Here is a 25,660-nt window from a genome sequence, read left to right on the forward strand (position 1 = left end):
CATTGGGAGCCCTCTTGCCTCATGTCCCAATCCAGCTAAGCTGAAACTCCAGTACAAAACTGAGGAAGGGCTGCAATGTTGGAGGCACCATTTTTCGCGTGAGACGGTATACCTACAGGTGGATGCAAAAGACGTCATGAAACTATTTGGAGAAAGAACAGTGGTGTAATCCCCACTGCACTGGCCCACAATCGGAGTCACCATAATGGGTTATCTGATCATTGTCACGTTGCTGTTTGTGGGATCTTGCTGTGCACAAATTAGCTGCCATGTTTGCTACATTAAGAGGGTGGCTAGACTTTTAATGAACTTCATTAGCAACAAAGTCCTTTGGGATTCCTCGAGTTCATGAAAAGTGCTACATTTCTGATTGACGAGGGAGTCAAGGGTTATCGAGGGGACAGGCAGGAAAGCGGAGTTAAGGCCACACCAGATCAACCACGATCTTATTGAATGGTAGAATAGGCTCAAATGGCCGAATGACCTATTCCTGCTCATATTTGGGACCCTAATTTAGAATTGAAATTTAAAGTTGCTTAGTGAGTTTCCCAGGGCTCAAGAAAACTGTTAGCGATGGGGAGATGCAAGCCAACAGCTCCGAATGTTCACTGCTTTTTTCCAGTACAGGAATAACCCCTTCCAGGCCCATCAATGAAGTCCTTGGACTCCATTGGCCCCAATTGCCAGGCTCACCTCCCGCCGGCAACACCCTCAGCCATCACAAGGCATACTTCCTGCACAATCAGGTAGAGAGTATCAGCCTTTTGTTACCGAGTTCATGACAGGGGCAAGTTGCAGCAGCAAACCATACAGAACCATTTTTGACTGCTACTGTTGGATCCTCTGTTACTAGTTTAGTGGGGCTAATGGATCTGGGTTGCACACTTGTTTTGGGATGGCCGACTTGGTACCATAGACAGAATAGATCAACAGACAGCTCTTATGTAGAACACATTCTATTTATTTACAAAGGAACTCAGCAGCTACACTTGTGTGCTTACAACTCAAACCCTACAGATGAAGGCACATGTGTTGCCTAATGACCCAGAGGAGTCTCTCCCTCTAGGAGTCTCTGAAACTTGGTCTACTTGGCTGTGTCTCAATTGCCTCAGGACTGATGTAATCACTACAAAGCCCTTCTGCAGAAGTGGGATTGCAGCCAGATGAATTCTGTTGACTGTGACCATGGAGAGATATCCCAATTGATGAAACATCTCCCAGAATTCCCTCTACTAGCAGAGCCAAGCAGCCCTGAAGACCTGAATGCCTGAAGGTCTTCAACTCTCGAGCTAGAGCTTGTGTGAACAGTGCTGAGGGAACGTGACAAAGTGACATGCAAGCTGTAATCCTCACCAACGGAACCACCACAGACCCTATGCCAGTGAAGATCAGCGTGAAGCAAGACTGTGTCATTGCACCAACCCTCTTCTCCATTGTTCTCACTTCAATACTGCACCTCAGCTCCAGTAAATTTCTCAAAAGCATGGAAATAATCTACAGAACAGAAAGGAAACTGTTCAGCATATGTTACCTTCAATCCAAAACCAAAATCGCTCCTATTTCAGTCATTGAGCTTCAGTATGCAGATGATTCTTGTGTATGCGCTCACTCAGAAACTGAGCTTCACGTCATTGTTGGCTCCGTCTCTGAAGCATATGAGACATTTCACTAAACACCAGGAAAATTAAGAGCATCTTCCAGTCGCCATGTTTGGTGAAAGAGTGAAAACAGGCACGACATGTATACATTGCTAATAAGAGATGGCTATTTGGCAGTGTGGACTTAACACACAATTTGGGTCCTAATTGCTGCTCATCATAAATTGAATTTACCTAAACTGCTAAACCAGACGCCTGCAAGCTTAGTACTCATGCTGTTCAGACACAGTTTTCATGGAGCAGTATGTGTGTGCTCGATGCATCTACTTCCAGTGAAGGTGCGGAGCACACTGGCTGATACACAGCAGCTCAGGGTAGGATGACTCATGGACTGAGGAAGAGGGCACACAGGTTCTCTGAGGTGAAACTGGAAATCCATGTGGAGAGGGTTCAGTAAAGGTGAGATACTGCGCAAGAGGAAAGGACTCCTCCTCACCCTCCAGTCCTTCTCTCCTCTAGCAGTTGGCGCTGCTTTGTCTGGTCTCATCTTCTCCTCCCATTCCTCCTCCAAAAGCAGCATGATTCCCATGACCAAGCATTCCTTTCCTCCTATAAAGTGGAGTAGGACAGCATTTACTCTTTTTTGTGAAATCCTCAGAATTTGTAGAATAAATGTAGCTCAAGTGTTGGAGTCGTGACAAAGCATCTCAGAAGGTTTGCTGGTGTGTTTCAGAGGTCTTCTCCACAACTCTAGCAGAACTGAGCTCGAGGATCCCTAGGTAATGCTTTGAATCAACATCAACATCGTATTTATTCCCAATTAGCTGGTCACTGTTAGAGATAATTAATTGAAACATTAGCCAACAAAATGCCACATGGCCTCTTTAATGAGCACTAGTGGGCAATTTGATTGGCAATCAGCCACTTAATCCTCCAGTTGGTCATTCCTAGTGTGAGCTTCAACTCCTTTATTAAGATGGTACTTTGTGTTAAATGCAGGCTAAACCAGAATTCCATCTTAGGACCCCATCTTTATCACCTCAGAGGTTCTTAAGCGCCCATGTTATTTGGCGAAAGTTATCCCTATGAATGGATCACGTGATCCATCGATGCCACACAATCATTTATTTCATATTTTGCTTTCCTTAGAAAGATATCAGAAAGTTTTGGTTTCTTTGGTTCTTCCATACTAGATTACAGAAACAATGACCACATCTGGGGCACAGCTGATAGTCGAAAAGTGCCATCTTGTGATATAATAATATAAAGGCACCAGTCACTCATTAGGGATTGTGCAAACACATTGTGGGTTCATTTATTGAAACTGGGCACATGAGAACATTTATACAGAGGCATAAAGCCTGAAGACATCAGAGCTGCCTGTGTGTATGCTGCTGAAAAGCAAAAATGAAACTAAAACTGCGCAACACACTTCCTTTCTAGTGATATCATGTTGCTATCCCTGGAAGGCATATTACAAAGAAAGGAGTTACGTAATCTTGCAACAGCCCTTAAAGTTTTCATGCAGATTTAACTTTATTCAAGCAAAATATTGTTCTATTATTCTTTTCCAAGGAGGCATTCTCAATGGAATACTTAAGACCGTCCTTTCAAAAGTACATGTTGAATCCCTCTAATAGGAATGTAGGACTTGTGAGGCAAAAAAAAGACAACCCTGAGTCTAGTATGACTTCTATTATCCTGGCCCTCACATGGTACAACAATAATGGAGTTGTTGACCAATCACATAATCCATCTCCCTCCATTAGTCTATAATAAACCCAACAGGTAAATAAAATCCCCAGTTTGCAGAAACTTTGGGAACCATAGGTCCGAAGACACTTGTTCCTCTCAAACATCTTACCCTCACTACACGTCTGGTCTCAAAATACTTGTATAACATGTCCCAAAATATTATTTGTGGGAAAATTTCTATTCAATTTCCAGTTGATTGAATCAACACTACCTGATCCTTGGAATCCTGTTCCATGAATTGACCGCTCACTCATTGAAATGATGTTTCTGCTGATTTATGTTGAATTTCTCCACCTTTAAGCACGATCTGTGTCCGCTGGATCTTGCCTTGTTTTCATCTTGCCTTGTTTCAATCAATTTGCATCAGGAAGGCATTCTGCATGAATTATCAATGTTTATTGATTCTATGAATGGCTCATTACCACACTGCTACTGTCACCATGCCCATGAGGTGTTGTAACACCAGTTTCTTTTTTCCCCAGCACTCTCAGGGAATATCTGTTGTAGAGTAGAATCCAGCACAGAAATATCCATGGCTTGAGCAGACACATCAGAATGATAGGAGATGTTCATTGCACACTGGAGCAGAGGAGCCCTGAGAAGCACAGGGAATCCCAGAATCTTCATAGTATCGCTCCTCCTTCACTCTGTTCAATTCATTACGACAGCAGCCACCTTTACTGAGATCACAAGAAAGCAACAAGTTCATTACTAATACAGCAATTGACAATAAATGTAAATTTGGTAATTTTAAAACGTATTAATCCAATAATTGAAAATCATACAGCGCGAGAATAAGTTAATGAATTAAGTTTTTTGATGAAGCATAATATAATGGGTCATCTTGACAGGCTCAATGCTGGTATTTAATTATAATGCTGGGAATTAACTATTTGAATGAACCAAATTACATCATGTCTTTTCTAAATGTGACCCTCCAGTAAACTTGCCAATTCAATTAATTGGAATATGTTTCAAAAACTATTAGCGTTAACATCATGCATAATCCTACCACACAAAATTGGCACATAAAAGTGAATATACAGCTTGGCTTTGTCAAGGGTTCTTGGGGCAGAATGGGATGAATACCACCCTTTCATCCCTGGAACTTGGCTTGGCATACAATTCAGATTGATGGGTTGAAGATCACGCTTTGAATGTATAAATTGAGTGATTATGTGGCGTGCTCCAGCACAAGGCCACAGCCTAAACTCTCGCAACGTCAATCTTTCACAAAAAATTGAGCAACAAACGCAGTTCTGAAATTGCAGTTGTGTCCCTTGTGCTATGAATGATTGTATCATCAGAACTTTGCCAGGTCCTCTGTACATCCGCTTGTAACAAATAACCTTGGTGAGAGAATTGTAAGTCCTCTCACACTGATTGCTCTGTGGTCTTGTTTCTCCTTGTAATCTGATTCAGCCCCGATTGGTCTGGCTGCCAACATGCTAACAAAACTTAACAGCAGGATCTCATTATCATTCTTTTCTGTTCCCATTTACAGCCTCGTTGGCAGCCGAACAGGAAAACCAGTGGCAGGAGGCCACAGCTGGGAGCCTTTGGAGATTGACCTCGGTAATTGAGGGGGAGGGGGGAATGACCTTTGAAGCTAATTTGGGGGGTGGGGGGGTGTGGTCACTGCAGCCCTAGAGAGGAGAGCTTGGCAATCGGTGCATCAGAGCTTGGAAATAGTTAACAATCTAAGCTAGAGAGTAAAAGTCAGCAATCAGAGTTTGAGGGAAAAGGTTGGAGGTTGGAAATTGGAGGTAAAGGACACCATGCTGAGCTTGGGGGAGGAGAGGCCAGGGTTTCCTTAAGGGGTTCAGAGTGGGGGAGGGTCCAGTCCTCCTGCTCCTCCCAGCCTACAAGCAGCACTGTTAAAAGCACTCACATTATGGAGACGATAGTTCCCACCTTCCTTTCACTGCTAGGTTTCCCAACCTGTGGGATATGCAAACAAGCTCTCCATTTTTATACTTTAAATGCCACCACCTCTCCTGACCTCTGACCCTCTATAGTGGGCATTACTATCAAGGTCACCGTGTATTTTTTTGCCTTGGGGTCTCCAATGATGCCATCATTAATGGGGAGACTGTGGCACAGTTTTAATGTTGTTGGCCTAGTGACCCAGAGGCCCTAGCCAATTCCCTGAGGATGTATGGGTTCAAATCCCACCACAGCAGCCTGTGGAAGTTAAATTCAATTAACTAACCTGGAATATAAAGCTAGTCTCAATAATGGTGACGATGACAACTATCCTTGATTGCTGTAAAAACAAACCTAGTTCACTAATATCCTTTAAAGAAGGGAATCTGCCAGTCTGGCCTACATGTGACTCCAAATCCACAGTAATGTAGTTGACTCTTAACTGCCCTCTGTATTGGCCTAGCAAGCCACTGAGCTCAAAGGCAACTAAGGATGGGCAACAAATGTTGGCCTTGCCAGTAATATCCATGTCCCATGAAAAAAATTTAAAAAAACATATTTTGACAAAATTTAGGAGATGGAGAAATATTAACCTTTTGCAAAGAGCCGTGAGGAACGAGTGTTTCTCAGCTGAATATTGTTTGACAGAAATATTCTCAATATTTAGTAAGAATTCTTTTTTTTGTTTGTAATGTTTTTCCTTGACAATGGAAAATAAGCTGAATGGATGACTTCTTCAGCCTAAGAGCAGCGATGCAAGGCCAAGGGGACATCTTTCAACAAGGCTGGAATAGAACATGAAGTACATTTGTACTTACATAAAATCTACTTAAACATCTGCACCATTTACTCAAATGCAACGCTTCACTTCAGCTATGGATAAGTACAAAATATTGCTACCAGTAGCATTCAAAACAATTCACGATGATGGGTCATCACTACACACACAGCAAATATGTGCCTTGTCAACATTACTGGGACGCTAGTAACTGCTTTTAGGGATCATTCATAATGCATAACAAACTCATGGAATGCTGTGTGCTGAATTATAAATCTCCAACAAAAAAAATAGGGAAGTTTACTTCAAACTAGTTCAGTGCAAAGGATCCAAATTTTTTTTACTTGGTCAAATTGCTCCACACGGTTTTCCGATTTCTGTGGATTCCTTCAACCATCCGAGCGCTCTCCGCTCCTCCAATTCTGGCCTCCCCAGAATCCCCAATTCCTTCCCCCCTCCATTGGTAGGTGTGCTTTCTGCCACCAAAAACCCTAAACTCTGGATTTCTCTCCATCAACCTGTCTGTGTATCTACCGCTATCACCCTCTTTAAGGTGCTTCTTAAAACCAAAATCTTTGACCAAGCTTTTGGTCCTCAACCCTAAAATCTCCTTATGTGGCTTTGTGTCAACTCTTGTCAGGTAACATTCCTGTAAAGCTTCTTGGGACATTTTGTGACACTAATGGGCTAAATAAATATAAGTTGCTCTTGAGGGTGTGCCCATTTATATATATTGCCTGCATGCAAGACCCTGCCAGTTGAGTTGGACCTCAGATAATTTACCTCAAATGCATCCTTTGGCATTGTAAATACAATTTAACTACACATGACGCACAAGAGAAATCTTGCCACTCAGCTGTACGTCAGTGGGTAGCGCTCTTACCTCTTAGAAGGTGTGGGTTCAAGTCACACTCCAGAGAATTCAATGCAAAACCCTGGCTGACAGTCCCAGTACAGGACTGAGGGATTGCTGCACGACCTGAGATATGCTGCTCTTTCAGGATAATTGCTAAACTCTGGCCCTGCCTGACCTCTCAGCTGGGCGTAAAAGATTCTGCGGCTTTGATTGAAGTAAAGCAGAGGAGTTCTTCCCAGTGTCTTGGCCAATATTTATCCCTCAACCAAACACATTAGTCGGAAAGTTGAGTTGAGGTCAAAGATCAGCCATGATTGTATGGAATGGCAGGGCGCGCTCAACAGACTGTGTGGTCTACTCCTGCTCCTATTTCTTATGGCAAGCAGGTTATCTTGTCATTGTCATACTGTTGTTTGTGAGAGCATGCTGTACGCAAATTGGCTCCCATGCATCCTACCTTACAACACTATTGACACTTCAAGATTGGCTGTAAAGATCTTTGGGTCATATAACGTTCTATGGAAATGCAAGTACTTTTTCCTTGTGTTTTTTAAAGGGAATATGATGAGGTAATAGTAACCCAAATGAAACATTTTTGTTTCAGGAATACATAAATAGTCAGAATTGAGTTATAAAACTTCACTTCAGATCGGAGGAAGAAAAATATCCTTTATTTCAGTGTAGTCATTCACTTGCTCAATTTGTAGTTCATCAACTGAGAATGATCCGAAGTCCTGGTCCAAACTGAGACTACCTCTTGGGATCACAAAGTGCCTGAAATTTTGCTTGCTTTGTAAAAGCTGGAAGATTCTCCTTACAAAATAAATGCTGGCAGTTTCTTACAAAAGGAATGCGCTGCTTTGAAAATATGCTCACTACATTATTATCTCTCCATGAGAGTGTAATGTAATGAGTTAATAGAATAGTTACGGTGATGAGTGATGTAGACCATGATGTAACAGTGACATCAATAGTCATGGCTAGACACTCGGAAAAGACGGTAGAACAGCCCGTAATCGGGAGGGACATACATCCTCAGTAACCTATCATACATAGTGTTAATAAACCAGTTTGAAGCAAGTACCAGAGTAACACTACCGTCTCTCTAGATACGATAGGCTATGCATACCAGAAGCCAGCAGCCTATGGAACAGGAAAAATGGTAGACATTACAGTTCAAATCAGTTGAGCTGGCAAACAAACATGTTAGCAGGAGAGCTGAATTGTTGGTTCTAGATTTTACAATGGTGAACTTAATACCCAGACAGATGGCCTTTCTGCCTCACAGTGGATAATGCTTTAATTTTGTAGTTACCACATTGAATTCCCAATAGATGGCAGGAGGCAGTGTGGGTTAATGCCCCTGCTTTTTCTCAAAGCCTCTGATCCCAGGACCTTACCTTCAATGTATAGCAATTAGTTCAAAAAGAGGACACAGAACAAAGTGTGTGTACCCTTCAGGAACGTTGGAACTTATTGAAGTTACTGGTGGGTGACAAAATGAGGTTGGAGCTAAACACTTTAGTTAAATCTCCGCTTCACGTCCCAAGTTGACTAAATCTTTCAGACGTGGCCCATTTTTCCAGTGGGGAGGATAAAAGAATCAATGCCATCTTCCCCGTTAAAATCAGCAGGTGCTCCCTGTCCATGGCACGTTTTCAGTGCTAATAGAGTTTGTGTTGTTCTTTTTCATACTCAGGGCTGACCAGAGGCTGGTGATTTTTCAGGGAAACATCTACAATCTGCACATCTTGAGTTGGAAACCCTCCCAGTGCACAGTGTCCTTCAAATCATTTATTAATGCAGAAAAATCAATAGGCAGCGGTGATGGTGGAGGCTGCAGGACAGCTAAAACAGCATCGGTGAGTGATTACGGCCTGCCTATCCGCTGCTGGATGCAGAGTCCCTGAGACAGCTTGTGTCGATTGTGTCGACCTGTAACTACATGCCTGATTGAGATTTACTGGCCATGTGAATAACTCTCCTCCTCTGAATAGCTCCAGACATTCGTCACCCACCCAGAAAGGGGGGAGAAAAAAACGGTTCAAAATTTTCAAATCTCAGTAAAAAATCAGGAATACTGACACCACGAGTGCTGGAGTTCCACGTTAAGGTTACACTAGGCCAGTTCAGACAAGTTTTACTGGTGTCCTTCACTTCCAAGTTTTATTGGTTTTTCCTCCTGGGCAGTTTCCCACGTGCAGATTCCATTACCATTTTACAGGAAATTCCAAAAACAACAACAGCTTGCGTTTATATAGAGACTGGGATTTCCCGTACCCTCCAGCATCCGATGTGTTCAGTCGTGTGAGCGGACAATATGGCATGATCTGTTTGACAACGGCATGAAACCAGTTTGCGATCTTCCGCTCAGCCAACCAATGGCGAGGCTGCATTTCTTGCCATCAGACGCCGGGAGCCTCATTGTAATACATTCGCATATCATTATTAGGCCAGCCCACCGGAATCACCCTCCCGCCTGCTGGATCGTCCAACCGTGCCAGCCAATGTGCTTCACAACAGCACATAAGAGACATGCACCTGGCGAGCTGCACTTGGCTCAGGGCTTCAAGGTTTGTTTGCCTACCTTGCTTCGGTCAGCACTCACAGCTATGAGCACCAGGCTTCACAGAAAGCACCACATCAGTTTTAGGGGGGCCCACTGTAGGTCTCTACCTACCAGATCAGCCATATGAGGATGGCTTTTCAATGGATACAGGGCTAGGGCTTGTTTGGGGAAGTGGGGAAAGTGGCCTCCGGCAAGGTAAGGGTCTCGAGGATGAGGGCTGTCCTGGGGAAGGAGGGTAACCCAGGGTGTTTGTGGGGGCACATGTCGAGTTGGTGAGGGCTGAGGAGGCAGCCTCCAGGGCAGATGAGGCCAGATGGACATGTAAGGGCATGTGTGTGAGAATAGGCGGGTGATATCTCTTGAGCTGGCAGTGAGTGAGATGCCAGTGAATGTGTGATGAGCTTGAGTGTGTGAGTTTAGGGTGATGAGACGATTGCCATACCCTGGCTGCATGGATGAGATCATTCATCCTCTAACTGCATTGGATGGCCAGCCTCTTCTGTGCTGCATTGGCACTGACCACCGCTGCCACCGCCTGCCAAACCTGGTTGGTCATGCTGCTGCCCATTCTGTGGCCAGGACAGGGGTAGGAGACCTTGCGGCAGGTTTCAGCGGCTTCCAACAGGGACTCCAGTGATGCGTCAACAAACCTGGGGGCTGCAGTCTTTTTCCCTTTCGTGGACATCTTCCCTGTAGCAGTCCTGGGCTGGAAGCACTGAGATCTGTCCACGCATCTGGACTTTAAATATGGCGCCCGGCGTGATGAAGCAGCGAGGTGATGATGGCGTGGCGGGCAGCTAAGAGCCCGCCCGCCGTGGAAACGGCGTGTTTCCCAGGAATGCATAAATAATGCGGCAGGTTTGGGATGATACAGCGTGAAAACTCATCATCGCGGCTGGTGGGTAAAATGTCGTTTTACCTGCCTGCTACCACTCAGTGCAAATGGGGGACAATTCCACCAGAGCCTTCAACATATAAAAAATGTCCGAAAGCAATTCGTAGTTTCAAAAAAAGACAAAAGACAATTTCCCGATGTTGCTCTCAAGCCTGTTGTATGCATGAGGGCCTACTTAGATTTGCATAGAATTAACAATGTGAAAATAAACTGTTTGGCCTGCTGACTCTGCATTTGTCTAATTTAAGAACAACAGCCTTAAACCTATCTGTTAGTACAGTTCCTGCATCGTGTCATTCTTGAGGGCTGTAAGAGCTCAGTCACTGACTATGTTTAAAGCGGAGATTGACAGATTTCTAATTTTTTTATTATTCATTCACAGGATGTGGGCTTCGCTGATTGGGCCATCATCTATTGCCCATCCCTAACTGCCCTTGAGAAGGTGGTGGTGAGCTGCCTTTTTGAACCGCTGCAGTCTCTGTGGTGTAGGTACATCCACAGTGCTGTTAGGGAGGGAGTTCCAGGATTTTGGCCCAGCGACAGTGAAGGATCGGTGACATATTTCCAAGTCAGGATGGTGAGAGACTTGGAGGGGAACTTCCAGGTGGTGATGTTCCCATCTATCTGCTGCCCTTGTCCTTCTAGATGGTAGTGGTCGTGGGTTTGGAAGGTGTTGTCAAAGGAGCCTTGGTGAATTCCTGCAGTGCATCTTCTAGATGGTACACCCTGTTGCTACTGTGTGACGGTGGTGGAGGGAGTGAATGTTTGTGGATGTGCCGCCTATCAAGTGGGCTGCTTTGTCCTAGGCAGTGTCAAGCTTCTTGAATGTTGTAGGAGCTGCACTCATCCAGGCAAGTGGAGAGTATTCCATCACACTCCTGACTTGTGACTTGTAGATGGTGGACAGGCTTTGTGGAGTCAGGAGGTGAGTTACTCATCACAGAATTCCTAGCCTTTGACCTGTTCTTGTAACCACAGTATTTATATGGCTAGTCCAGTTCAGTTTCTGATCAGTGGTAACCCCCAGGATGTTGATAGTGGGGGATTCAGTGATGGTAATGTCATTGAACATCAAGGAGCGATGGTTAGATTCTCTTTTGTTGGAGACAGTCATTGCTTGACACCTGTATGGCACGAATGTTACTTGGCACTTGTCAGCCCAGGCCTGGATATTGTCCAGGTCTTGCTGCATTTGGACTTGGACTGCTTCCGCATCTGAGGGGTCGCGAATGGTGTTGAACATTGTGCAATCATCAGCGAACATCCCCACTTCTGACCTACTGGTGGAAGGAAGGTCATTGATGAAGCAGCTAAAGGTGGTTGGGCTGAGGACAATACCCTGAGGAACTTCTGCAGTGATGTACTGGAGCTGAGATGACTGACCTCCAACAACCACAACCATTTTCCTTTGTGCTAGGTATGACTCCAACCAGTGGAGAGTTTCCCCCTGATTCCCATTGATGCCAGTTTTGCTTGGGCTGCTTGGTGCCACACTTGGTCAAATGTGGCCTTGATGTCAAGGGCAGTCACTCTCGCCTCACCTCGGGAGTTGACTTATTTTGTCTATGTTTGAGCCAAGGCTATAATGAGGTCAGGAGCTGAGTTGGCCTGGCAGAACCCAAACTAGGTGTCAGTGAGCTGGTTATTGCTAAGCAAATGCCGCTTGATAGCATTGTTGATGAACCCTTCCATTACTTTACTGATGATGGAGAGTGATCTGATGGGGCAGTAATTGGATTGGTTGGATTGTACAGGACATATCAGGGCAATTTTCTACATAGCTGGGTAGATGCCAGTGCTGTAGCTGCACTGGAACAGCTTGGCTAGGGGCGCAGCAAGTTCTGGAGCACAAGTCTTCAGTACTATTGCTGGAATATTGTCAGGGCCCATAGCGTTTGCACTAGCCAGTGCCTTCAGCTGTTTCTTAATATCACATGTAGTGAATTGAATTGGCTGAAGACTGGCACCTACGATGCTGGGGACCCCCAAAGAAGGCCCAGATGGATCATCCACCCGGCACTTTTGGCTGAAGATTGTAGCAAATGCTTCAGCCTTATCTTTTGCCAATACCAATGACATGAAGGGATATGGGGATAGTGTAAGAAAAAGGCATTGAAGTGGATAATCAGCCATGATTGTTGTGAAATGCAGAGCAGGCTCAATGGGCTGAGTGGCCTACTATCAAACCCATGCTTAAATATGGCCTCTGCATCAAATATTAACTTCAGTTGCACACTTTGCAACCTCTCAAACCCTCTATTAAAAAAAAACTCTTTCTCCTGCTCTCTGTCCTGATTCACTTACATTTCTTCTCATATTTATACCCCTTTGCTCTTGCCCTATTACTTTCTGGAAACAATCTGTTTCTATTGACACTGTCTGAACCCTTCTTAAATTTAAATAGCACCATCAAGTCAGCCCTTCATCTTCTCTTATCCAATGAAAAGCAGCCTTAGGCTTTCAAATCGATCATCCCTTGTATTTTATATTTTCACATGTTCGGTAATATGTTAATAAATCTATTGCCTCAACTTCCTTCCTGTAGTCTGAAGCCCAGAAGTGCATAATAAAACTTCTGCCATATTGTGGCTCATTGAGGAAGATGGCAGGATTGGCCTCAGCCCAAGGAGCTGAGACCTTCCATTATCGTACCTTCTCCAGCAGCACATCTTTAAAGGTGGGGCTTGGCGGGGAATAGGGCTGCAGAGTGTGGTGGCACCTTTACTGTTACCAGCAGAGTTACCATATCATACCATTAAACTCACTGAGCCTGCTCCCTCAGTCATTTAGATCCCAGCTGGCCAGTATCTTGCCTCCATTGACCTGAATTGGCTCCATATCCTTTAGTACCCTTGAGTCTACCAATCTCAGCCCTGAGATTTTCAATGATATCCCTGCTGCAACGACTTCTTGGGAGAGGGAGGAAAGCAGAAGATTTTCATTACCCTTTATGTATATATCTTTGTTTTCATATCTGTTGACATAATCCTCAAAACAGCGCGCCAGACCAGCATGACAAATGAACATTAGTTCTTCTGCCCAATCATTTATACAGCCTTCTTATGATCCTGAGGAATGAGCAGGAAGTACATTGAAATTAGAAGGCTTTGTCAAATCCATTCAGATATGCAGTCCATTGTTAGAGGGGTGGGGATCAGGGGTGCATTTGCTCTGTGATTGGAGGGTCATAACCCCTCCCATTTTCCTTAACACCCACAAACAGCTGCCCTTTCCACTGGCTGGTGCTGTCAGAATATCAGTCCGGGGAATTGTAACCCACCTAATTATCTCTGTACTTAAAAAGCAAGTTCTCACACATTGTGAGAAATCTCCTCAGCAACATCGTCTCAAGAGCTAATTATTATTTCTTGTTTCTTCACTTGTCCCTTCATCGCCTCCATTTCCCATTTAATCTCACCACCCTTCATCCTTATCGCAGGTCTTATATTGGTGAATATAAATTTAGTTGTTTCCTCCCCTCTCCCCTTTCCCTGCCTCTGGACTTGTTTAAAACCTGTTACGTCTCTAACTTTTTTCCACATCTCACGAGGTGGGCAGCCACCTGAAATATTAACTCTGTTTCTCTCTTCACAGTTGGTGCCAGACCTGCTGAGCATATCCCGCATTTTCTGTTCTGATTTCAGATTGCAATATTTTGCTTTTGCTTTCTAATTATTATCAAATTGCTCAAATAGAGTCTGTAGTAGGTTTCCTTACAGATAATCTACCTGAAGGGTGTAACTTTATCATGCTTCAACTATTCCGACTAATAGAGATGAGATGAAGACTGGGGATGAGCAATGCATAATCTTCCTGCATTGTAATATTTTAAGACTGTAATACTGTCACATACTCTCTGAGCATCTTCCTGATAATGAGTTTTTCTCCTTGAAGATATATTTCAGCGAATTCCCTAACTAATCTTTCCATATAATTATATTTTACTTGTAATTAGATTGGCCCTGCCCCAATTTAGAAAATGGGGTAGTCACGTAAAAATTAGTTTGCATAGAATATACAGCATAGAAACTCGTTATTTGGCCCAACTGGTCTTCACCGGTGTTTATGCTCCATATGAACCTCTTTCCATCTACTTCATCTCCCCCTATCAACATATCATTCCATCACTTTCTCCCTCATATCTAACTTCTTAAATGCATCCTCAACTACCCCTTGTTGTAGCGAGCTCCATATTCTAAACCATTTTTTGGGTTAAGATGTTTCTCCTTATTTCCCTATTGGATTTAATGGTGGATATAAATATATTTTATATTTAGGACTCCCCTAGTTTTGGACTCCTCAATGATTGGAGGCTGACTTGGATTTTCCAGTCGGCCCCCAGGTCCCTACAGGTCTTGGGGACCATGGAGCCGCTTGGAGTCGGCTTCCCGATGGCGAATTGGGGGAGTTATGGGAGCAGTGCTCCAGGCAGGCTTAAGAGGCCTTCCCTGTCTGCTTGGGTTCAGCTTCATCCTGGAGAAGCCCCCCCCCCCCCCCCCCCCCCCACCCCCCCCAACCCACTACCACCACCACATGCACCCACAATGGTGGCCCAGACGCAAAGGTCTTTTTTTATTTTAATTCTTAAAAAGTTGTAGAGAGGGTGCCTCCATTTTGGAGCGCCCTGACCCTCACTTATCTGCCAGGTCATCCTGAGGTTGCTTAAAGCTGAAGAGCCTCCTATTGGTCCTCCAGCTCTGAGAACCTGCCCAATTGGCTGGCAAGCCCACCCTCTGGCTACGACCTGGTCAACAGAGGCCCTGCCCTTAATATATTCCTCATAGCCAAATTTCCCACCTAGCATTGTATTTGCTACAAACAATACAGTACCCTGGGGCCTTGTGGGGTCAGGGTAAGAGATTAGAGGCAGTCCTGGGGCTTTTCAGGTCACACCAGAGGGCTATGCGTGGCACGTATGTCATAGTCCTGCTCCCAGGTGTGACAAGGCCTGTGTGCTCAATTGAGATAAGGCACAGCTTGGTGTACATGTTCATGGTCTTACAGCCGATGGCTGTGGGGTTGTCTGGCTCGGTACTGGACTACAGATGGGATGGTCATTGTTAGGGACAGCCCGTAAATGGGGAAAACATAATAAAGGGGTGGGTAATCAAAGCTCTCCTGAGCATGTTTCACCTCTGTATGTGACCGTGCACACAACCTCGAGATGGGGAGGTGTGAGGTCCACATGGGGCATGGGGACATCAACAGGGTTCAGGGGTGAGGACTGGAATGTCCAATAAATGACGATGGGATCCAGGGTTACTGGGGGAGGCTGGAGAACAACCAGGAGGAGCTCTACCTGCACATCGTGAGGTTCCAAGGAGATTGGAGAGACCCAAACACTCACAGGGGGAGGGCTGAAGATGGTCTCAAAATAAAAATGCAGCACCACCATCTTGAAACCCCAAAGTTGTTCCACAGCTTGAAAGTAGGCGATGGTGTAGTGGTATTGTTGCTAGACTAGTAATCTGGAGACCCAGAGTAATGCTCTGGGGGCCTGGTTTCAAATCCTGCCATGGCAGATGGTGGAATTTGAGTTCAATAAAAATCTGGAATTAAAAGTCTAACAGGACAGAGGTCTAACAATGACCATGAAACCGTTGTAAAAACCCATCTGGTTCACTAATGCCCTTTAGGGGAGGAAATCTGCTGTACTGGCCCACATGTGATTCCAGACTCACAGCAATGTGATTGACTTTTTGAAAAATTGCCTTCCAAGGGCAATTAGGGATGGGCAGTAAATGCTGGCCTAACCATTGACACCCACATTCCATGATCGAATGAAAAAAAAAAAATCAAAACTGGAAAAGAATCTGCACAGGAGGGGTCTGAGGCAGGGTGGGACGAGCCCACAGCTGGACTAGGGGGCCCTTTCAGTGGGCACCCTCAAATTGCTAAGAGTCACAACATTGAAATAGAGTAAGAGCTGAGAGAAGAGCGGATGACTTCCCTGAGGTAGTGCAGTTGGAGCCATTGCCCCTTGGTACACTTTAAGCAGTCATTGGCTTCACAATACAATTGTTCCATTTGAACTTTAACAGAGAGGTATGTGAGAATGGAAAATGCAAGCACACCTGCATATCTGCCAGATCATCAATAAAAGCCTCTAATGTGCTTTCTCCAGTTGGCATGGTTAACGGGTCAAATGGCATCCAGTCATTGCTGAAGTTGAGCTTGATCGGCATATCAGATCAGAGGTTGCAGGAGTGCCTTTGGTAAGGTGGTACATTTCACGAATGTGTGCAAACCTCTTCCAACCTCTGTGGGATTGAGATGTCAAGTATCAGGATTGGTATCTTGGTTACCTGGATTTGTGAGTTTGCACCTCAGCTGCAAGGCTGTATCAGCAAAAACTAGCACAGACGCAGCTCTAGGGCATGACAGTGACTTTCTGTTTGTGAGTGGGAGGTCTGCTATATTTGCCCAGTATTCATTAACCTGTTGCATCTATTAGTCCACAGGGAGGAGGAGGATTGGATAATGGAACATAGCCGCTCTCGATGTTGCCTTCTTGATGGCAGTGGTCCAACTGAGGAGGAGGAGAAGGGCCTGGCACTACCTAGCCCAGCTTCAAGAGGAAGGCCCGGCCTCGGGTCCATGGTCCAGGGGAGTCCCAACAACATCCAAAAGACGAGGAGGCTGGAGCCTTTCCGCGGAGGTGACTCACACGACCAAGGGTCCACCAAAGAACACTTTCCTATCTGGAGATGAGTGAAAGACAATGCTGTACATGTCTGTGCATGTCAAGAGATGTGATCATATCTGCCAGATTCTGCAGGAGGATTGAATGCCCCATGGATTGGGAGGACATTGCATGCCAGTGCCCCTGAAGGTCACCGCTGCACTCAATCCTGTTCCTGCGTATCGCTCCAGGGATCCACAGGAGACCTATGTGGCATCTCACAGTCCTCAGCACATAAATGTACAAAGGAGGTGGCAGATGACCTCTACTGTAAGGCTCATCATTATGTGAAGTTTACATTCGATAAAGCTAGCCAGGCTGCTAGATTTCTGGCTGCCTGGGGGTAAGGGGTACCCGCTCAAACGATGGCTCATGACACCTGTGCATCATCCTCAGAGTGCCTCTGAGGAGGGATATACAATGCGGTGCTTAGGTTGACACGATCCATCATCGAGCAGACCATTGGCATTGTGAAGATGCACTTCCGATGTTTGGACCGCTCAGGTGAGGCTCTATAGTACTCTCCACAGACGGTGCCCCATATCATCATGGTCTGTTGCACTCTTAACAACCTGGCACTTCCAAATGGGGGCTCCCTTGCCAGGGAAGGACTAGGAGGAGGCTGAGAGCCCCTCTAATGATGAAGAGCAGGAAGGGAAGGAATGTGAAGAGGGAGAGCTTCCATGTCAGCTTCCATGTGAGGACACCATCAAAGAAACACAACGTGGAAGATGTGCCCATGCCTCACCGATAGCCACAATATTCCAGGAGGAGTAAGGTGCAGGCAACAGGATATGGCCACATTCCTTCTGTCCTTCAGTGCGATGCCAGTGCACTGACAGACCTTTACAACCAGTAACACCAAGAGCAAGTTCAGCATTCGGACTTGCACCTTCAACCCTCATGATTCACCGGGCCCTAATCTTTGGAAAGGTCAGCGGTGAGCCCTCTATGTGTGCGTTCTGGGAAGTGAAAGTCAGCACAACAGCACAAATGCTGCATCAGAGGACTTGATGGAGTCATCGCCACCTTAATGAGAAACCTTTAGCAGACACAGGGATGTGCGCATGGTTGGAGAGACCATCATGGCTGCAGGTCTTGCGCTTTGGCATTTCCAATGAAGACAGCCATCTCATTTTGAGATACAGTTACAGCTAATCCTCCAAGGCTACTGAGCACACCTAACTCCGTGTTGTCTTGTATGGAGTGGAGGTTATTGGTGCATTGTTCAGACATTTCCAGTAAAGAGTTTGACACATCTCCCTGACATAACACAAGGGTCAGTAACTATCATGACTCAGCTTCACATCACATGAACGTGAACGTGAGGGAGGCGAACCCTGAGTGGGAGCATGGCCCATCCACGAAATAAGAGGGCACATAGATACATATGCACAATGCTTTCAAATGATGAGACCATTCTCATGAGCAGAACATATATTTTCAAAGGTGCAAGTTATATGCTGCGATTGAACACCAGTGACCCAGAAGTGATGTCAAAGTTTCTTAATTTTTCTAACCCTTCCACTGCGTCTAGATGGATCCCCGACATCTGCAGCAGAGGGCGGCGGCAGACTGCTGACTGGTGTGCCCTTGATGATTTTGGCAGGCGTTCTCCAGAGGGTCGAGACCTGGGCCGATTTGGGTCTCCGGCTGTGGGGCTGCTTGGCCTGTACAGCTGGAGATGATGGTGTCTAACTTTGCTTCGCAACACACCTGTGAAGCTCCTTGGGGCATTTTAATACGTTAAAGGTAATATATAATGTTACGAGGATGCGATCCTTTTTTAAAGATACAGGGCGGAATTTTCCTTTCCAGAGACTAAGGCCGGGATTTCCCAGCACTGCTACGGCGGGTTTCCAGGTAATGGATGTGGTGGATCATTCAAATCCCCATTGACTTCGGCAGGACCAGAATACCCCCTTGTATCTGAGCTTCATAGGTGTGCTAGAAAATAAAATTAGATGCCAAGCCACACAAGGCAATATTAGGGCAAATTGCTGAAAGATTAGTTGAACAGGTAGGTCTTAATGGGCATCTTAAAAGGGAGGTTGAGCGATAGAGTGGCTTAGGGCTTATAGGCAGCTGAAAGCACAGCCACCAAATGGTGGAACAATTAAAATCAGGGATTCTCAAGAGGCCAGATTTAGATGAGCACAATTATCTCACAGGCAGGGAGATTACAGAAAAATGGAGGGGTGAGACCATCACAATTCCCTTCCACGAAAGCATGTAGACTCTATATTATGTTTTTCTAAGTGTCTCCGTTTACTGTGCCCTGTTTTAAAATAAAAGTGTTAATTAAAACATCTGTCCCTAAATATTCCAATGCTTTTTAATTTTATTTTGCTTTACATTTTGAATGCAATTTTCTGAATTTGTAACATTGAGCCTATTTCCTCGAGACTGGCTGCTCCAAACCATACTTTTCAAAGATATGCTGTCCATATCTAATTTACATGAACTTATTAATTCGTCATTTCAAATGCACCAAGATAAGGAGGAAGAAGCAGTTCTCTAAATTAGTTCAGGAGCCAGTAATGTACTTCTAACTGGGTAAAAGTTATGAATTCAAAACTGTCTCTTTGACTGAAGGAGATTGAAGTAATCCCATATTTTCTGAAGGTATGCAACTGGCTATTGTATTTAAGCCTCTCGGAACACTGAAAACATAGAGGAGCAGAGCAAGATATCTACATTGCACGTATACTGAAGGACAGAATAACAGCAATAAAACTTTGGCTAAACTAGTAGCGGAGAACTACTCTGCCAATGTAAGCTATTGCAGGATTTGTATGACACGTCCCTGAAATATTTCTTTAAACCAGGTGAAGTAGGAAATAAGTTTGAGGGTGATAGTTGACGATAGAGGCAAAGGGCTGAATTTTATGAGGTGCTGAAGCTCGTCACCTCCCCCCCGCTCACAGTTAAAAAGTCTGGGGGAGCCTGCCCACTATCCCGACAGCTGCACCACGGCATGTTAACACTGGGGGCAGTGTTCATTGTTTTAAGGCGTGACTCCTTCCCCTATCTTGGGAGGGAGTCCTGTCACAGAGTGCTGTCAGCCGATCAGATGGCCAGCGGGCTCTCTTGTCCCAGCAATGCCCAGTGGTAGTGGTGGCCACTGCTGGGGCTTTTGTTCACACTTCAGTCCCACGTTCCTGATCTATGAGCACCTGGTGTGGGGTGGGGGGTTGGGGTGGTTGTGGGGGGGGAGGTGGGAGGAGTGGTTGTTGAGGGAGGGAGGAGGGCATCCTTGTGAATCTGCTCCTGGGCCTGGCCAAGTTGGCCACTAACAGGTCCAAGCAGCGCGTGATTGAGGGGGTCATCTGACCTGACCGTCTGCCCCTTTTCCGCGGCTATGTTCACGGCCGGGTGTCCCTGGAGAGGGAATATGCGGTGTCCGCTGGCAATATTGAGGCCTTCCATGCTTGTTGGGCACCGTGGGAACTGGTGTGCTTTATTGACCCTCTTAATCACATTTTGGTTTAATGTTTGTAAGTTCCCTTTAAATTTTGTCTTTGCTTTTGCAGTTTCCCTTTGAGGTGCTGCTTTTTAACTTGTCCCCAATTTTGTTAATTTAGTTTATTTGGTTGACTCAAAGGAGTTACATTGAGAAGCCCGGGAAAGTCCGGGGTTAGGTCTCAGTGAGGGAGGTGAGGGGGGAGTGAGCGGGTTGTGGGGTGGGGGGTGGAGGGGATGGGAGGCCGGCTTCAAGAGGCCTGGAGGAGGGCTAATCAGGGGAGATGACCAGCCAAAGCTGCTGGGCTTCCAGCATGTTGTGGGCCTCCCCCCATTACCACAGGTAAAATACTGGTGGTGGTGGGTTGAGGCCCTTAAGCGGGCATTAATTGGCCACGTATGGACCGCAATAGACTCAAGTGTGGGCGAGCCAACCGATGCCTCCTCCGCCCCTTATAATTTCAGAAAGGTCGAAGGCAGCTAAGTAGGTGGTTGGCAAGTTGCCTGCTTGATTTTACTAGCACCCCCACCTTCAAACCTGCCAGCAGGAGAGCATAAAACCCAACGCATTGAGTGTAAAAGACAGAAAGTCATTCTAATCGTATATAAAACACTAGTTCAGCCCCAGCTGGAGCATAGGCCTAAATTTTCAGCACGGTGGGCCCAGGAGCGGTGGGGAAATGGACCACTGACCGAGATCGGCCCCCGATGGTGATTTCACACTGGTTGGCCAGCCAGCGTGAAACGCGTGCTGAAAAGCTCAGCGCTGCCGGGGTGGGGGCGGGAGGAGGGCGGGCGATGATGTTTCCGTGGGCGCGGGCGAGCGCTGAGAGAGAAAGCTCCCCGAAGGCAGAGAAGCTGCACCAGGGAGCTGCAGACCCAAAAACCATCAGATAAAGCTTTGAAAAATCAGGAAAAAAATGTCCAAGCATCACAACCGGGCACCTGAACGTAGAGATGATGCAAATGCTGTCCACAGATTTTTATTATTATTTTATTTAATAACGGAAACGTCATCCCCGCCCCTGGATGAGGTTGGATGAAAAATGCAAAGTCCATCTGGCCGATTCGCCCGTCCGCCAACCGTAAGGTTGGACCGGCCACGAAAAATTGGAGACAATTGCACCGTTAATGGGCTTAGTTGCCCTCTTAATTGTGGGCAAAAGTCGGAAGTGAAATATCGCGTGAGCGTGAGATGACATCGGGACTCTCGCCCGACGTCTTCTTGAGTGGTTTTATGACCGATCTGGTCGAGTGAGCTCCCGCCCGCGAGACATAAAACTCTGCCCATAGTGTCCAATTCTGGGCACCACACTTTGGGAATGACATTGGGGAGGGTACTAAAGAGATATTATTGGTACGGGTCCAGAAATGAGGGATTACAATGTTAGACTGGAGAAGTTGTTGATGTATTCCCTGGAGCAGAGAAGAGTAGGAGGAGATTTGATAGAAGTGTTTAGAATCATGAAGGGTTTTGTTGGAGTAAATAAAGAGAAACTGTTTCCACTGACTGAATGTTCAATAAGCAGAGAGCCCTCTGGCTGTCCCTTGGGATCGAGGATGACTTACTTCCATAGTGAAAATGAGTTCTCAGGTGACTTCAGAGCCCAATGTGTGGCCTACAGTCTCTGTCACAGTGGGGCAGAGGGTGGTAGGGGGAACAGGTGGGTGGGGTGGGGTGCCCAGGTTGCCACGTGCTCCTTTCGCTGTCGACGCTTGGCTTTAGCTAGCCCTTGGCAATGAGACTCGATGTGCTCCACTCCTTCCTGGAGGTTTTCCCTCCACTTCGGGTGGTCTTGGGCCAGGGATTCCCAGATGTCAGTGGGGATGTTGCACTTTATCAAGGAGGCTATGAGGGTGTCCTTGAAAGGTTTCCTCTGCCGTCCTGGGGCTCGCTTGCTGTCTCAAAGCTCTGGGTAGAGTGCTTGTTTTGGGAGTTTTGTGTCAGGCACTGGTCCAGCGGAGCTGATTGGAGGTGGTCAGTGCTTCGATGCTGAGGATGTTGGCCTGAGTGAGAACACTGACCTTGGTGTGCCTATCCTGCCAATGGATTTGCAGGGCCTTGTGGAGGCAGCGCTGGTGGTACTTCTCCAGAGTTTTAATGTGCCTGCTGCACATAGTCTCTGAGCTATAGAGGAGGGTAGGTATCTCTGCTGCTCTGTATACCATGAGCTTGCTGCTGAGTTTGATGTCCTAGTCTTCAAACATTTTCTCCCTCAGGCGGCCGAAGGCTGCGCTGGCACACTGAAGGCGGTGTTGAACCTCGTCGTTGATGCCTGCCCTTGTTGACTGTCGGCTCCCAAGGCATGGAAAGTGGTCCACATTGTCCAAGGCCTCGTCATGGATTTTGATAACTGGGGGGCAGTGCAGTGTGGAGGGGGAAGGTTGATAGAGAACCTTTGTCTTACGGATGTTTAGTGCAAGGCCCATACTCTTGTTCGCCCCAGTGAAGGTGTTGACAATGACTTGGAGCTCCGAGTGTGCTCAGGCACAAGCATTGTCTGCATACTGTAGTTCAATGGCAGAGGACGGGACAACCTTGGACCTGGTCTGCAGGCGGCAGAGGTTGAACAGGTTCCCGCTTGTTCTGTAGTTTAGCTCCATTCCAGCGGCGAGCTTGCTGAGGGTGAGATGGAGCATTGTGGCAAGGAAGATCGAGAAGAGCATTGGTGCAATGACACAGCCTGCTTGACCCCGGTCCGGACATGGGTTAGGTCTGTGGTGTATCCATTGGTCAGAATCACGGCTTGCATCTCATCGTTGATCAGGCGGAGGATGGTGACAAACCTTTGGGGGCAACCAGAATGGAGGAGGATGCTCCATAATCCTTCGCAGTTGACAGTATCAAAGGCTTTTGTGAGATCATAGAAGGCCATGTACAAGGGTTGGTGCTCTTCCCTGTATTCCTCTTGCAGTTGCCACAAAATGAAGATCATGTCCGTTGTGCCCTTTAGTGATTAGAATCCGCATTGCGATTCTGGGAGGAGCTCTTCAGCACAGGGAGAAGGCGATTGAGGAGAATTCTTGCGATGACCTTCTCTGTGGCAGACAGCAGGGAGATTCCTATATAGCTACCGTAATCGGACTTGTCACCTTTCTTGAAGGTGATGACAATTACAGTGTCTCTGAGATCTCCTGGCATGCTCTCCTCCTTCCAGATAAGGGAGATGAGGCCATGTATTCACACCAATAATGCTTCTCTGCCATGCTTTAGTGCTTCGGTGGAGATCCCATCTACTCCTGATGCCTTGTTGCTCTTTAGCTGTCAAATGGCCTTTTCTACCTTGTGCCGGGTTGGGGTTGTGCTGAGATGGTGGTGCGTAGCCTGCTGCGGAATGGAGTCGAGGGCACTTTCATTGAAGACAGAGTCTCTGTTAAGAAGATTTTCGAAGTGCTCTTTCCAGCAGGCACTGTCTGCTTCTCTGTCCTTGATGAGCAGCTCTCTATTCTTGGCCAGCAGTGTAGCGGGGCCTGGATGCTTTGGCCGTCGGTGGTCTTGACTGTGCTAAAGAAACCTGGCATGTCATGGAGATTTGTAGGATCTCCTGTGCTTCCTCCACCCACCATCTCTTCTTTAGGTTGCGAGCTTTTTTGCTGGACCTCAGCCTTCAGCCAGAGGGCACAAGTACAAGGGGATTGACAAAAGAATCAGAGGCAGCATGAGAGAAACCATTTCATGCAACAAGTGGTTACGATTTAGAGTGCACTGCCTGATTGGATGGTGGAAGCAGATTCAATAGTAGCTTTCGAAAGGGAATTGGAGATGTTTCCGCTTGTGGGGGCGTCTAAAACTAGAGGCCTGAAAATATAGGATAGTTATGAATAAATCCAATAGCGAATTCAGGAGAAACTTTCAAAGAGTGGTTAGAGTGGTTGCTACCACATGGAGTCAGTCAGACGAAAAGCATTGATACCTGTAAGAGGAAATGAGAAAAGTACAGAAGGGAATAAAGAATAGAAGGATATTCAGATAGGGTTAGATGAAAAAGGATGGGTGGAGACTCGTGTGAAACATAAACACTGGCACTGACCAGCTTGGTCAAATGGCCTGTTGCGGTGCTGTAAGTTCTAGGTAAGTTCAACGTTCTGCTTAGTGGGTCCACATCATAACACAGCATATTCTGAGTCATTATCAGCACGGCAACAAGAGATGCACTAATAATGTGCAGTGTGGTTGTCTCAAAAACATTTTCATTCCTTATTTGTGAGTGGACATTCTGGGTTTCAGTAGGTTGCGAGGATGGTTTCCATGCTGTGCTCGTATAGAATTGTGACTTTAAAAACATGCATTGCAGTTCCAAGTGAGCAACTTTGAACTAACATCAGGACAGAATTCTGATCCTATCTGACTGTGGTATGTATGCCTATGAGTGATGTGTTTTGGAACTGTTTGAGTTACACATTAAAGTAGTGTAATTGATTTGCTCTGCTGACATGATTGATGGAACTTTAAAAGCTCATTTTGAGCACTGAGTTATCCCCATGATCCTTTGAAATTCTTAATTTATTGTGCTCCAAACTATACTGTCAGGGTCCAGGATGACAAAATGTACTAATTTTACTGACAGCAGGGCAGTGTAGGCTTTGGTTAGAGCAGAGCTGCCTCCTCTGGCGATATGAATTGAAACCAATATCCTCCTCAGTTTCTCAAACAATTGGAAAAGGGGAACGCTGTCACGATGAATCAGTAAAAATGTTCTACATGCACAATGTCCTTTTGTAAAAAGGTGACAGCTTCACAGTGTTTGCACACAATGCCCTAATTCTCCGATTATGAGGTGATGAGGTTAATTCCCCTAAGCCACTTCACACATTCTACTAATGCCATTAAGAACCATTCAGCTCCATATTCCCTGGGAGATGGAAGAGTGATGAGCATCATGACAGTTTTATGAGCAAAGGTTGGGCCCTGTTGATGATTTTCACTAAAAGAAATGAAGTGATTCCATAGAGACATGGCACACCTCTTAGGCTGTGCATCAGGGAAAACCTTCCATTCCCAGTTCTTATTGAAAGTAAATGCTGTTCTTCACTAACAGTGTCCAGGAAGGTCATGACTGTTGCCTATCACTCACAAACCCAAAGATATTTAACGTTGTATCAATCATGAGGGCCACTTAGCAGAATCAAAGCAATTAA

This window comes from Cetorhinus maximus, chromosome 7 (genome assembly GCF_964194155.1).
Source record: "Cetorhinus maximus chromosome 7, sCetMax3.hap1.1, whole genome shotgun sequence".
Lineage (NCBI taxonomy): Eukaryota > Metazoa > Chordata > Chondrichthyes > Lamniformes > Cetorhinidae > Cetorhinus > Cetorhinus maximus.